Here is a 15,961-nt window from a genome sequence, read left to right as displayed (position 1 = left end):
ACCAATACTGCTTTTGCTTACTGAGGACTAAGGACATGAACAAAACTATGGCTGACCTATCTTTTATGGCTGACCTTTTCTTCTGTCCATCGTTTTCAGCATAAATGGTTAGCCCACCCAGGGAAGCAAAGTAAGAAGCGTAGGAAAGGGCTCCTTGGTCATTTGTGTGTTTCTTCGAAGCTTGTTGCCCACTGTGGATATACCTCAGTGGTAGAGCACATGCTTAGTGTGTTTAAGCCGGTGGGTTCGATCTGCAGCATAAACAACAAAGCTTGCTGCCTTCATTCCTCACTTGAAGGAAGTTCAGATTTGAATGGCAAGTGTTGCTTCTCAAGGCTGCCAGTGTCCACTCACTCAGTTGTGCATGTGACGTGTCCTTGTATTTTCTTTGAGTGTCACGGTTAAGATTTTGAGTACGATTTTGACAAGCCTTAAATACCCTTCCAGGTCTCCACCAAAGTTCCCACCGCGCAGCCAACAGTTGAAGAAATTTACTTTGGCAAAGGCATCTTTTCAAAATTCTGCTAATTAAACAAAGGACCTCTGGCCTTAAATGGCAAGACTGCCCCCTGCCTTTTTGAAAAACCTCAGTGTTTCTTCCTTGCCAAAAATAAACTTAAAAATTTGTGGCTTAATATCCTAACAGTTGCATGAACATATCTGCCAGCCCACATCCAGTTCTCTGATGCTTCGGCGTTCATCTGTAAGTATGAGTTGCCTGCTTCATCTCAGATGAGAACCACAGATTCCCATGGAGAAGACCAACTCCTGAAAACAAGGATATGGTAAAGAAGACAGTCTTGTCACTGCATGGTGATTATGTACATCATTACGATACTTCTCCAGCAATGCACATTAATGCTGTTGTATTATGCTAGAAGAACAAAGGAAGACTTACATAATAAATATTAAAAATAATTTTTAGTTGGAGTAATTGGATCTTAGGATAAGCAAGTGTGCTGGATGCCCATCATTCTATGCTGCTCAACACTCAGTCTTTCTACTTCTGTCACTAATAACTCTGATTCTTTATTGAGTAACTACCAGCCACGGAATATTATGTCATTGTACAAAAGCCGATCATACAGTGGACCCGTTGTCCTCTGGCCAATCAGAGGATTGCATTTCTCAGTCACAGTGGTTTGTTCAGAGATGCTCAGGACCAGGACTCTGCCGGAGCTCTTGAAGAGGAGGAGGACCATTTTCACTTGGCTATTTCACTGCCAGAGTGCTGAATTTGATGCCTGGGGCTGCCAAGGGCCATCCTGTGGGAGGGTTTGCCCCAAAGTGGAGTCATGGTGGAGTCGAGCAGGACAGCAGTGTGGAGTGGGAGACTGAGGGACTGATTCAGTGACAGCTTTTGAGGATGTGGATATAGCCATGCCTGAAACCTCTGGACTTTATCGCTATGTGAGCTAATTGATTTCTCATTTTGCTTCAGCCATTTTGAGTTGAGTGTCTGGCACTTGTAACTGAGACTATCCCGATTTATTCAGAAAGGAACTTACACATAAGTTATCTCACCTTCCTATCGATGTCTGAATCTCCTCTACAACTTCTAATGAAAGAGTCAATGCACAACCAAGGCTTCGACTCTCCCAGTGACAGGGAGCTTATGCCAAGCAAAGATGCCTACCCCATCTTTGAGGTTTTCACTACTTCAAATCCTATCTTATACCCCATGAACATTTCTCTTCTGAAATTTTCAATAGTTACAGCTTATTTTGTACCCACCAGAGACAGAGGTCACATGTCATGTTACACTAACGAATCTGACTGCAGGTAAATGAAACCAAGGAAGGGATTCCTGTATAAGTATTTTCTAGTTTCAAAATACACCCACATGATATCTCAATGAATCCTGGACACAACCCAGAAGCTGCTTTCCTCAATTATGATGTAGACCAAGAAGCTGTTTAATGATTGCTTTATTCTGAATTGTTGGATACTCTCATAAATATCAGTAATGCTCCTGCAGATATGCTGTATCGAAATATGTGGAATCAACTCTCTGCATAAGATGCTGGTAGACGGAAAGGGATGGTGGGCTGAGGCCCGGTCCCCATAGGGCCGAGAAGTGACTCAAGGCATCAGGACACTCCTGCGCTTCAAGTTCCAAGTTAAGGGAGAGTGTGTGACTGTGACGCAGAGCCCTATATCCCTGAGGATGTGGGTGGAGGGGTGCAGATGCTGCTGAAATGAAAGCCTCAGGACATGACATTTTGCTGCACTTAGAAGGGAGGATCCACAGTTCCAATATGGGGAGTCACTAAAGGGCAGGGGTGTTCCCTTAAGACCAGCTTTGCCTAATCTCTCAGAGGGTACGAGCACTGTGACCTCACAGAGCTGAGGACATGCTTCCTTCGTGAAGTACCGGTGCTCTCCTTTGCTCTTCCAAATCTGCGGTTATTAGGTAAATGCTCAATAGAATTGCTAGGGCCTAAAGTTATTATACAATGGTGATCATGGCAATAATGCTTTGCATTTATATAGCATTAAAAGTTTTTGAAGCAAAAAAAAAAATCTCCTATTTCAATCCACTGGAAGAAGACCATAAAACCAAGATTGTAGGATTCTTCACAATTGCACAAGTCACAGGCTCATGAAAGCAGCCCTGCCTCTCCTAGAAAATGGGCATGAACACTTCCTGCTTGCCTACCTTCCTGAGTGCAAGCCAGGCAGTGCAAAAGCTTTATAAATCTAGACCACATGAAGCTGTTATCCTCCCCCAAGCCCAGAGATCATACAAGCAGGCACCTTGAAGCAGAGCAAACTCAAGGAGCAGGCTTTACGAGCAAGAACTGAACCATGTTGGGCTGATTGTGATTACTCATGAGCTTGAATGACACAAAACCCATTTCACTTGCTAAGTTTGAACTGTGCTTAGCAACCCAGCAAGCTCAGCATCAAAACACATTTGTCTGAGTAGCCATGAGGGAGAAACTATCAGGCTATAAAACAGACCACTGCTGTCTACAGTCACACACCTCAAACACCAGTCGTGCTCGGCAAGTCAGAGCCTACCTCCCTCCCTCCCTGCTCAGAGCCTCTTCCAGCAGATGAATATTGCTGCTGCACTGGGGCCAACAGCCATCTTTTTCTGCAGCTGTTGGCACTGTTAGTCAACAGTTGGTGTCTTCGTAACTGCTTTTTTGCCTCATTGTTCTTTCCCTGTTTCCCAGTTTCTCTGAAGCAGGCTGTCTCCTCCATCCAGAGCTCAACAAAAGTATAAGACCACCTCACAAAGGCTTTCTCTGGTGAAAGTGTCAGGTATGGTCACATGTTTCCATTGCAGAAAGTAATTCCCATGCTCTTTCCTGGGCCAGGAAGCACACAGTCCTGGGACACAGGAGATGGGTTCAGGTTGCACAACATAGGGCATCTTGGCTGTTTGTGGCCGTCCAGCTTCATAGGCAAAAGGGAAGGGGCAAGCACAGAGACCCAGGGCCAGCTGGATCCACCCATTGCCAGGAAGCTAAGTCCATTGGGGACACTGAGCTGAGTTTCTTCTCCTGGAACACAAGCCACCATCATCACTCGGGCACCATGCAGAAATCTTCCCTTCATTACTGCCTTTGTTCCTCACAGCCACCATGGCAAGTGGGGGTAAAGGCCCCACTGAATGTCGCTGCGCCTGAGGCTTAGAAAGTTAAGTGACAAAATGGCTATTGTTCCAGCTGCACACAGGACAAAATTAAGACTCAGAAAGATTAATCAACTTCTTCAAGGTCACCAGGCAAAGCAAAAGGTCACACCCAAGTCTGGGTAACACCTAAGTTCAGGCTCCAACTCTAGACTCAAGTGCCTGGAAAAAATGAACTCGTGTGTAACAGTGTTGTGACCTTGACCATGCAATGACAGTGTGGGTGGTTGCTGCTTGCTTTACACAGAAGATCGTTCATGAGATACTGGGAGGTGTGGGGAAGAAAGAGGTAGCACTGGGTGAAGGATTTCAGGCTCCCTCACATTCATTGGTGGATGGATGGATGGATGGAGACTCCACACCCTTGTCTCCAGATGGAGAAGCACTTGGGTTTTTCTCCTTTCCACCCTCTCTCTGGAGGTTAGTGGTCCCATCATGTCCTGCAGCTGTGACACTGGTACAAAGTCTGCACACTGACCACCCATCCAGAAAGACCCCTACAGCCAATCCTCACCTCAGCCTCCACACATTGGGAAGGCATGCTCCGCTCAGCTCTGCCTAGCTGCTCCCTCCACACACACACACACACACACACACACACACACACACACACACACAAATATACACACATGCCTCTAATTCTATTACGGCCCCTCCACCAATCTTACTGCTTTTTAATTCCTCAGTCTACAAGTCTTACCCATTCCTCTGTCCCAGCCTTTCCCAAGCCCGCTTGCTCCCTTCTCTCACAATGCCATACCAAACTTCAGAACCAAGAGGGTCCTAATTCCAGCTCAGATGCCGTACTCGCATTACCAAGCCCCAGGTCCCCATCCGAACAGTGATGTGCACTTCCCTGTATCAGAGGGTGATGAGCATGCGTGAAGCATTCAGCAGGCAAGGGCTCCAGTAGCCACTGCTCTTTGCCTATTTGTACTAGTGTGAAACCAACCAGATAATAGGCACTGCCTACAAGCCAGGAGCTCTCAGGAGGATACCCACTCTGAGAACTCGGGAAAACACTAGAAATTTAGTGGAAAACACTGGAATTTACTAGGAAGTTTATGGAGACAATGCATAAGGTATACAAATGACAGAATAACAGTCTCAAGTGCTGACAGAATGTGTAACATTCAGATCAATTCATTCAGATCAAGGTGAAGATGTTGTATCCCTAAAAAGAGAGCAGGTATGTTTAAAAAGTGAAGCAATGCGAAGGCAAGAAAGAGTTCTTGGAAGTGTGATTGCTAACAAATATTCCACAGGAGAAAAAACTTGAAGTTGAGGAAGTCTCACAGAATATACATCAAGAGGACAAAAAATATATAAGAAAATATATGAAGCATATAAGATTAACCTACAAGTCCTGTATTCATTTACTAGGAATTACAGGGGGGAATAATATAAAAAGGTGTAGAAATTATACAAATAATAGAATTGTGTTCTCTAAAGGCTGGAGAAATACATAGTCTTGTCGATGGGACTCTTAGGTACCAAGCAAAATGGATGATAAAAAGACCCACTGCTAGATCATTCTCCTGAAGGCTGGAACTCCAAAGGCAAGCAGAATATTTTTAATGCTTCTGATGGGAAAAATAGATTATCTGCAAAGAAAGTATATTCACATTGGTATATGATTTCTCAGCAGCCACATTGGAGACCAGAAGAAAAGAACAATGCCCCCAAGTTCTCATTAAAGAAATAAAATTCTTACAAGAGGAAAAAATGAGAACCAAGACCTGTCATGTACAAGATCCCAATAATGAATGTAACTGTACTGTGTACCTAAAATGTTCCAATAAACTCAATAAAAAAGAAATAAAATTCTTACAAGAGGAAAAAATGAGAACCAAGACCTGTCATGTACAAGATCCCAATAATGAATGTAACTGTACTGTGTACCTAAAATGTTCCAATAAACTCAATAAAAAAGAAATAAAATTCTTAACTTACAATTCTGTTTTTAAAACAACTATCAAATAAGTGTAGGGCAATATAAACATTTTCTGACATTAAAATTCTTAGAAAACCTATAGCCCAAACACTCTTTTGAAAAATATTCTGTCAAGATATTCTCCAGCAAATTTCCAGGAGGAAACCCTGAGCAGAAAAACATCTTCAAAATGAGAACATTTTCTTTAACAAAGAATACAATTAAGTGTCTGGATAGTCTTAATGATATAACAAAGATATAGAGTTCTTTTGTTTAAAAGGAAAAGAGAGACTCTAGGAAGAAAAATAAAGCCATAGAGTATGATAAACTTTTATGAATTAGATTGAAAGACTGATATTGAAGCTAAATAGTACAAATTCCTCAAATAATACAAATATAGCTTTTGGTGGAGCATGATTTCAGTAATAACAATACTCTTACTAAATTAAGAAATCTATGAAGCAGAAATATACTTGGAATTTGTGATGGTGCACATAGAACTAGATCCAAATTGGCTTGGATATTTTATCAATTTATGTAAAAGATGTAGTTGTCCACATTTACATATATATATTTGTGACAAAGCTCACTAAAAATGAAAAAAAAAAAGGACTGGAGAAGTAGCTCAGTGGTAAATTATTTTCCAAGCATGAGTGAAGCCCTGGGTTTGATCCCCAGAATAGCAAAAAAAGAAAAAAAACAAAGCATCAGTGTATCCTAATGATCTCTCTCCCCTTGATACCTGCTATCTATCTAATTTTAGAGAAATCTGAGCTTTGAAGGCAATCAAAATGTCCTACGCTGAAATTAAAGTTTAAATACATGTTTGCCAAAAAATTAGATCAAATCTTGATCAAATTGTTTATCACATGGACTTTGAGCTTTTGAAGCACTGACAAAATTGCACCGACTGAAAACAAAACTTGCAACTGAGGACATTGGAATTTACCCATAAAAGACAAAGAAGAAATTCAATCCACTAAACCATGAGACCTCAATATTGAAATTGTATAATGGTACTGTACTTCAGAATGTCTTGATTTTCAAGACAGCTGTTTGATAGACCTATTTTTAATTAGAAAAATAATATTCTGTTCCAGAAGGGCATGAAATTGAGAAAGCTTACAATTTCACAGCATCTTATTTTAATGAAGCATTCAAGAGAATCACAAATAAAAATGATTCATTGGATGAACTTTGTGTTGCAAAAATATTTATTGAAGAAAATTACTCAAAAGCAGTAAAACAAGGTGGGTGTTGTGATGCACGCCTGTGATCTAGGCTACTTGGGAGGCTGAGGCAGGAAAATCACAAATTCAAGGCCAGCCTGATAACACCCTGATAACAGCCTGATAACATACCTTTCCACACCCTGACTCAAAAATTTAAAAAATTTTAAAGAACTGGAGTTGTAGCTCAGTGGTAAAACTTGTCTAGCATGTGTAAGGTTATGGCTTCAATCTCTAGTACCACAAAAAAAAGGCAAAATGACAGTACCTGCTTAAATGTTTAAACTGGTAGATTTTCACACTTTAATGTCAAAAATTTGCAATGCAAATTACTTTCACTTTTTCTGAGCTGATTAGGTGCCTCAATATTTATAGAGTATTTTCCCTATTGAAAATATTATGATCTACAGTGAAGGGTACATTGAAGGTATCAGTAATTCCAAACTTATTCACGACAAAAATGTTTCTTTGAAGATTATGGGAAAATTTGTTAAAAAAATAATAAAAGATTATATCACATTGGGGAAATTTTTAATACTATACACAGCATATTAGAAATAGATATGGCTGGTAGGTAAACTGAGTAAAGTCCGTACTATTTTGCTTTTTTTATTATTTATATTCAGATAATCAATGTTAAAAAGGGTTTCTAAATTTTACTTTATTATACACAAATATGATATTTTTTTGTTTAGAAAAGAGCTTTATTTTAGAAAAGAGGAAATTAACAGCGTCTCTCTGCATCTTTTATCTTATTCGGACTACTTGGGATGGGTAGCCCTCACACCCTTAATCCTAGTGCCCTTGAGCACTTTAAAGCAGGTTTTAATAAAACCATTTATAAGACCAATGTAATAAAATCAACTGGTCAATCAAGCAATAAATATTTCAAAGGAAAGTGAGGGGTAACCATGAAAGGAGGGTGGTTGGATGTGATCCTTGCATGTTAAATGGCACAGTGAACCACTAATATCTATAATTAACATGTGTTAATAATATTTCTAAAATATTCAAATTTTAAACTTTAGAATCTCTTTTTACCCTAAAAAGTAGCTTGGTTGCATCACTAAAAGGATGAATGAGAAGGTGTGTTAGTTTTCTAACAAGTTACTCCAACACTTCATTCACAGCTTACAGAACCAGTGCTTATTATCTCATAGCAGAGATGAGACATCGTATGGGCCAAGAATCCAGATGCAATTTAGCTGGACGCCTCTTGCTCAGGGATGCTCAGAGATGAAAAGAAAACCGTCAGCCAGGACTAGGTGATCTCAAGGCTCCACTGGGGCCAAAAATGTACTTCCTAGCTCCCTCAGTCTTCAGAAGATCTTTGTCCAAGCTCATTGCCATGGCCACATGCCTGTATTAGTCATGTGGGGTTGTGACCCTTAAACACAATTCATCAATTTCACTGGGTTAGGAAATGCCTAGTAGATTAGTAAAGCATGCTCTTGGACGTGTCTGAGTGGGCCGTCAAAGCATGACCCTAGGTACTACACATGGTCCCTCCCCCATTCCCCTCTAGTGTTGTTTCGCTGCCCTGCTCCCCAGCCACCATGAACTAAGCAGCTTTACTCCATCATATCTTTCTGCCGCAATGTTCCTGCCTTAGAAACAGCTGACTCTGGACTGAATCCTCCAACCTATGAGCTAAATTAAATGTCTCCCCCTTTAAGTTGTGGGTGTCCCATGTTGTGTCCAGCAACGGGCAAGCTGACCAATACAGGCTGCCATAACAAATAGCACAGAGTGAGCAGACATTTATTGTCTCATGGTTTTGGAGGCTGGAAATCCACAGTCCAGGTGTCTGAAGGTTGGTTTCTTCTGAGGCTTCTCTCTTATCTTGGTTTCTAGATAGCTGTCTTATCCTGATGCCCTTACATGACCTCCCTTCTTTACTTGTCTGTGTCCTAATCCCCTTTTCTTATGAGAATACCAGTCATTACTGGTTTAGGGCCAAGCCTAATGATCTCATTTTAGTTTAATTATCTCCTAAAGGTCTTAACCTCATTTGCAAGCCACATTCTGAAGTACTGGGGTTAGTTGCTCACATGAATGGGCCAGGATTGGTGGGGGGGTCTACCTATAACAAGGTGTCTCTGCTTGTGTCTTCACTATGCAACAGCAAAGTCAGACAGAGAACAAATCAAAACACCAAGACAGAAGTCTTTTACCATCAAGAACTATAGTCCATCTTTTTTGCCTATCTCCATGACTATGAAGAGAAAAGATGCAGTCAGTTGAGTCGACACTCAAGGGAGGGTACCCAGGTGAGGGAAGATGAGAAGGTGGCTGTGCAGGAGCTTTCTGTCACCAAGGTGACCACTATTCCGCCCAAGTATGCGGAAGGCACTGAGATTGAGTGCAGCGATGCCAGCTCTGGAAAGCAAACAGGTGGGCTTGTTGGGAGGTTGTGTGAGAAATCCCAAGTCACTGTGCTCAGTGAGAATACAGGGCAGTAGAGGAGTAAGAGGTATAGAGAAAGGTCAAAGAGGGCTTCATAACTCAAAGAAAGAGGGTGCTTGGTACAGTGCTTTTGTCCTCTCTCTGCAAGTCCACAGGCTTCCTGGGCATGAGACAGAAGCATCCACTCACTTCTGCATCATTGTACTCCTCCTCTTCCTCCTCCTCCTATCCTCCTCCTCTTCCTCTTCTTTCTCTTCCTCCTCTTTCTCCTCTTCTTTCCTCCTTTCTCTGTCTCTCTCTCTCTCCTCTCCTCACACACACACACACACACACACACACACACCCCTGCACAGTCACAACAACCCATGCACACCCACATATGCATGCACACACATTCTTATACAAGCACAACTTCACACATTGGCTCATAAACACATGCACATACAACTACATGCACACATTTACACACGTGAGCACACACATCACATATATTTGCACACACCATTGTCTACATGTGGGCACACACATGTCTAAGTCACACACTTGCATACATGCTCATATGCACATACATCACCTGCACTACACAGCAACCCCTTTCAACTTGCCTTCAGCACTCCCTGAGCCTGGCTTGTAGCTGGCACTCACTCAGGCTGGGAGAGCAAACAAGCATCACAGAACAGAAACAACATGGCACACACAGGCAGCAAGGGTAACAAGGGGAAGTTAACAGCATCTCCCTGCCCCTTTTATCTTATTCAGATTACTTGGGATGGGTAGCACTTACACCCTTAATCCTAGTGCCCTTGAGCCTAGCATTATATCAGGAACCAATTCCAGCTTCACACACACTAGATCAAACCTATGGCCAGATGAGACTTTGGGGGAACATCTAGATCCAAACCATAACAGTGTCTAAGTCTTATACTTTCTTTTTTGAAGTACCTGAGAAAGAGGAAAGCAGAAAATAGTGCTTCCCAAAAAAACCACCTCCCCATACTCTGAGGATTCTTTTGAGAAAATGGGAAACTATGGCAAAGTAATGAATGGCCCAATACCCACCCAGTCTATGAGGTCACAACTTCTACCACCCTGCTGAACATAGGATGGAGAACCATGCTCTCTAGTGGTGAGATTCTGGCTGAATTTGTTAGCTTTCCAGGGAATAACCAATAAACCTCCATTCTTTTATGTAAATTAAAAGAAAAAAGAACAATTTCCATTGGCACAATAAATATTGAAAACTCAGCACAGTGTCTGGAAAAGAAGAAAGGACTCGATGGTAGATTTTATTTATTTCTGGTGTAAAGAACTGTCAGAGGAAAGGAGGGAACCTGCTTTCCAAGAAGATAGCATCTTTGATCACTTGATGCTCCTTCTGGGCCCTCGGACATCTGCTACTGAGGCCAGCTTTGGAGGTGAAAGATTCATATTTGAAAGCGCTCAAGACTCCCACTGACAAGGGAGGACTTGAGAAACCCCAGTGCGAATGCAGCAATATTGGAAACACATACAGCCATACCCTCTATACTAAGCTCTGAACAATTCCTTAATGTATTTTCTTTATGACAGGGTCACACCAAGCCTGCTATATCCTATTATAGTGTTTTTCTTTATTTGGCTTCCAAATTATTCTTCATGTACAACCTTTTTCCTTGAGGCATTTCCTCCCTCCAGTGAAATCCTGGCACCTCAAGCAGCTCTCAGAACTAAATTAATTATAAAGCATATTAATGTCATCTGTACAGCAATGAAATTAATTTATTCAATACATTCAAGAAGAAGTCATCAATTATGACCAGAGAGTGTAGCATTTCATGTTATAGCACTTACAATTCTTACAAGTTTTAATATATCCCCCAGCAAGAATCACCATAAATATCACCTGGTGTGCAGTTTTGATTTATGAATTAAATGTAATTTTTAGATGCCACTAATGTTCAAATATTGAACATTTTATTCTTATTAAATATGTGTTCTGGATATTTATACCTGTGTAAAAAAATGAAGATCTCCATTCTCTTGGGCTGACATCTGCCCCTGAAGTGTGAATCATGCAATCAGGTCTGTGCTGGAACACTGCCATGGCTGTAGTACTGTCCCCCGGATGTCTTTAGGGTGGTGATGCCAGGAAATCCTCTGAACCTTTAGGAGGGGGAGCCTTTTGGGGTTCTGCCCTCATTGGGATTCTGAGAACCAGGTCTCTGTCTTGTTTCCTGGCTTATGATCACTCACTCCAATGCGTGTTCCTGCCACTGCCATGTACCACCTCACCAGAGACCAAACCAATGCAACCGTCTTGGACTTGCGCCTCCAAACTGTATATTAAAAAGCTCTTTCTCTTTATAAGTTAATTGCCTCAAGTATTTTGCTGCAGACACAAATTTCTTGGATGTGCTTTCGAATTTAAATTCCCCAAGACACACTACAAGCTCAACAAAGGGAAATCTGTCTGCACTCTCATGCCAAGATCCAACTGTCTCAGGTCTCGAATTGATCCAGTCTCAGGATGAATAAGGCATTCATAAAAATATGGCTCAGTCTCCAATTACACTTCACAAAGATTATTAGAGGACAACCTAGTCCTCATCCATAGCAACTCTTACTAAATCTTCTTCCGACCCAGTTCCTCCTATACATTACCAACAAGACATACAACTAACCAGAAGTCCCCTTTCAGCTCTTCTACAGAAATCTCCCCAAGACATGAGTTTGACCAAACTATGTAAGAAATGCCTAAGTGCATTTTTAAGAGACAGACATCCCAATAAAATAACAAGCAACACAATAGAATAGGTACATTATAGAGGAGGCCTAAGGAGTCACCAAGCATGTGACAAGGTACTCTGTGCTATGAGTCATCGATAGTAGGCAAATTCAAACTACAGTGAAGTTAAAGCCAAATATACTGCTAGGATGGATAAAAGAAAAGTGCAGAAAGTGCTCAGTGTTGGCAAGGGTGTAGAGCAACTGGGACTTTCACACACTGCTGACAGGGTATAAACCTGGTACCATTTGGAGCACTGCATGGCATATATACTAAAATGAACACACACATTCCCAGTGACCTAGAAACTCCCCTGCTAAGTAAATACCAAAGAGAAGCAAGCCCAGATATTCTCCAAAAGACATGTACTAGAGTACTGTATTCATAGAGTGTTATTCAAAATAGCCCCGGACTAAAAACTACAAAATGCCCATTGATGGGAAAATGGAACAGGACTGCCAGATAAAATGCAGGATGCCCAGTTAAATTAGAATTTTAGACAAAAACAATCGTGTTTTTAGTGTAAGTGCATCACATAAAGTATATTTCCTAAAATGAGCTACTGCTGTACACGACAACATGAATGGAGCTCATCAACAAGATGGAAAACAAAAAGAAACCAGATACAAAAAAAAAAAATGCAGATTAGGTGATTCCATTCACTGCACATGATATTTGAAAACAAGCAGGAAAGCCAAAATAAGGGAGCAATCCTGGAAGGGGATACAAAGGGCATTTGGGAGCCTAGAATATTTCATTTCTTGATCAGGGCACTGGTTAAACAGATATGCTCTCTTTGTGGTAGCTCACCAAGCCATACATTTATTATACATGTCCTCTATAATTGTAGGGTGTACTTACATTAAAAGGTATTGATTGTGTATCTGATTCAAATGTAACAGGGCATCCTGTATTTGGTCTGATGACACTATCTGGTTCTCCTTTTAATGGACAGTTTGCCCATCAACACATATCACAAGTGCATTTTAGATGTCCATAAAAATTATTTAAACTCACAATGTGAAACAGGAAGAAAAGGCTAAAGGTACAGGGGAAGTGGGAAGGGTAGGGAAAAGGAAATAAGGTAAAAGAAAAAATATGAGAAAAGAAAAAAAATGGAAACAAAGTCTTTGTAAATAGGGGAGGGTGGAAGGGGTGAAGGGAGGGCAGGGGTATGAGGAAAAAATGAAAACCAAAATCTGTCATGTAAAGGTAAAAGATCCCAATGATGAAGGTAACTGTACTGTATACTTAAAAAGTACAAATAAAGTCAATAAGAAAATAAAAATTATTAAAACTCCTCACACAACACTGTTCCCATACAGATCCTTCCAGTTTTACCTTTCAAGGGAGGGGAAATGTCAGTGACAAAAGTTAGAATTATTACCAGGGTGTGGGAAGGATCAGAGGAGGAAAGAGGCCTGCGAATACTCACATAGGAATAATTCCTTTAATGCAGAAAATTAATGTCTTTCCAAGTCCAGAGACAGGATCCCTGTCACCACCCTTACCAGATTTAAATTCAAACTACTTACAAGGTATTTCTAAGCTTGATCTTTTTTGTAGAAGTAGGGATAGTGATGATCAGCCAAAAAGAATTGAGTCCTTTCTCTTCCCCCCTCATGTTCTTCCTTCCCCCACAGGTATTAGAAAACAAAAGTCTTAATCCTGATTTTAGCACAGACACTCTGTATGGCCTGGAAAGGCCAGGACCCCGTCCTGTGCTGCTGTTTCCACCTCTTAAAGGCCTGCAGACCCAGTGTGAGCTCACAGCTGGGGCTCTGCAGGTGGGCCCATCCCCAGAAACAATAGGGACACCCAAAGAGGTAAGAAAATACACTGAGCAGTGTGACTGCTTATTAATGGTGACCCATCAAAGGGAAACACAACAGAAAGCCGAAAGTTGACTGAGACACTAACCCCCACCACAGAATGACACTGTGTGAAAGACCGGGCACCCTAGAACATATTTGCCAACTATCCAAAGCCTTGGTTTTCTCCTCTGCACAGTGGGAATAATGGCATTACCAACTCTGTGGTCATCATGGGATTAGATGAGATGACAAGCAGCAGACTATATCGTCTGAACACGACCACAATGCATTTGCTGCCCTGCATGCTCACATGTCCACTCTTCCATCAATATGAAGTCTAATTCCTTCCCTCAAATCTAGGGAGGACTGGGGATGTGGCTCAGTGGTTCAGCCACCTGCCTCCCAGGCACAAGGACCTGAGTTCAATCCCCGGTACCAAAAAAAAAAAAAAAAAAACTCAAATCTAGGGAAGAAGAGGACTTGTGACTAGCCTATCACAGGTAGAATGTAGCAGAAGTGATGTATTGTATCTCCAAGCCCAAGGCCTAAGAGGTAATTATCTTTTGCTTGTTAGCTGGTATATTTACCAATGGGCCGCTATGATAGTTAACTGATTATATCAACTTGAGTAAAACATGCCCTACTAAATTGTATCATGATAGCTCTGGGTATAGCTTAAGAAATCTACTGAAGACCAAAGACCCACCCTAGGTATAAGTGGCACCAACCAATAGGCTTGTAGCCTGAATACAATAAAAGGAAAATATAGGAGGAAGGCTTTTTTTTTCTGAGGAGCTCGTCTTCACCTACACCTTGGGCAGTCTCCTGGCTTCTGGCACAGACTTTTCAGCCTTCTAGTGCAGATCCTTCAGCCTCCTGATAGGAGACACATGGGACACTACAGTGAGCTCCAAGCCTCTGATCTTTGACCGAATCCTTCAGATCTCCAGCCATTGTAAGCCCATCTTGTAAACCCTTATATATGTATATATCTTGCATTAAATCTGTTTCTCTAGTTAGCACTGACTGATACAACCACCACCAAAGCCCAGACACCTGGAAGCCACCACTTTGTGAGGAAGCCCAGGCCATGTGGGAAAGCCACATGTGCCAACTAAATTCCCTGATGAGCTGCCAGCTAACAGATAGATATCAGCCATAGATATGAATAGAGATCCCTCCAGTGGGTTCCAGCCCCCAGGGTCAACACCCCAAGACATCATGGATCAGAGGCACGTAGCTCCTGCCATACCGTTTCAATCCCTAACTCTCCTCCATGGGCAAGATAAAACGGATTACTTTTCAGTAATCCAGGGCATACTGCCCTGGGATATAGTTTGGATCTAACTGTCCTCCAAAGACTTGTGTGTTGAGGGCTTGCCCCCAGTGTAGTGTTATTGGGAAATTGCAGAGCATTCAGGGAGTAGCTGCTGATGAACAAGGAAATCCTGGTGAGAGGATTAGGTGGCTATGGTGGGACTCTGTGAAAAGTCATGTCTGCCTCCAGGGTCCCCCTGCCTGGGAGCCCTGAGGTCCTCATGGAACCAGGAGTGTATACGATATCTCCTCTATGCCATAATGATGCCGTCCTTGACTTCTGCCCTCCAGGACTAAGCCCCTGCTGCCTGTGACTCACTGTCCCTCGCAGCTGACCACAAGCTCTCCAACCCCTCATTCCTTTGGTGGTGACCAGAGCCTGTCCTCTCTGTTCTGTCCTCATCCTGGACCTACAGGCCCTACACAGCATCTCACACCCTGTCCCTAAAGGGCCCAGCATAGATCTGCAAGATATTTTTGAAACCTGTGTGCAAGGCAGATTTCTCATAAATGCAAGCAGACAAGGCGCATTCTATAGACATTTTAAAAGCAAAACCAAAGAATGCTGAGTTTGCCTCAGCATACTGTGCAGACTTCAGAATGCCTCCCTCCCCATACCAGCATGGGTACTGTAGATCCTCAATTATTCATCAGGCCCTAAAGCGCCTGCCTAGGCAAAGCCAGACCCAGGTCACATCAAAGAAACAGGCAGAGCCCTGGAGCCAACTCAGGGCTCACTTGGACCCCAGGAAGGGACATTCTTCCAGCTGAGGATCAACAGACTCAGGCACTGTTCTTCCCTCCTGCCCCCTGCTGCTACGCTCTGCCCTGGACTCATCTCTGCATAGCCTGGAA

The sequence above is a fragment of the Fukomys damarensis genome, unplaced genomic scaffold (genome assembly GCF_012274545.1).
Source record: "Fukomys damarensis isolate Sample0158 unplaced genomic scaffold, DMR_v1.0_HiC HiC_scaffold_8, whole genome shotgun sequence".
NCBI classification, from domain to species: Eukaryota; Metazoa; Chordata; class Mammalia; order Rodentia; family Bathyergidae; genus Fukomys; species Fukomys damarensis.
The sequence above is the reverse complement of the archived record's forward strand: the minus strand, read 5'-3'. Positions refer to the sequence as shown.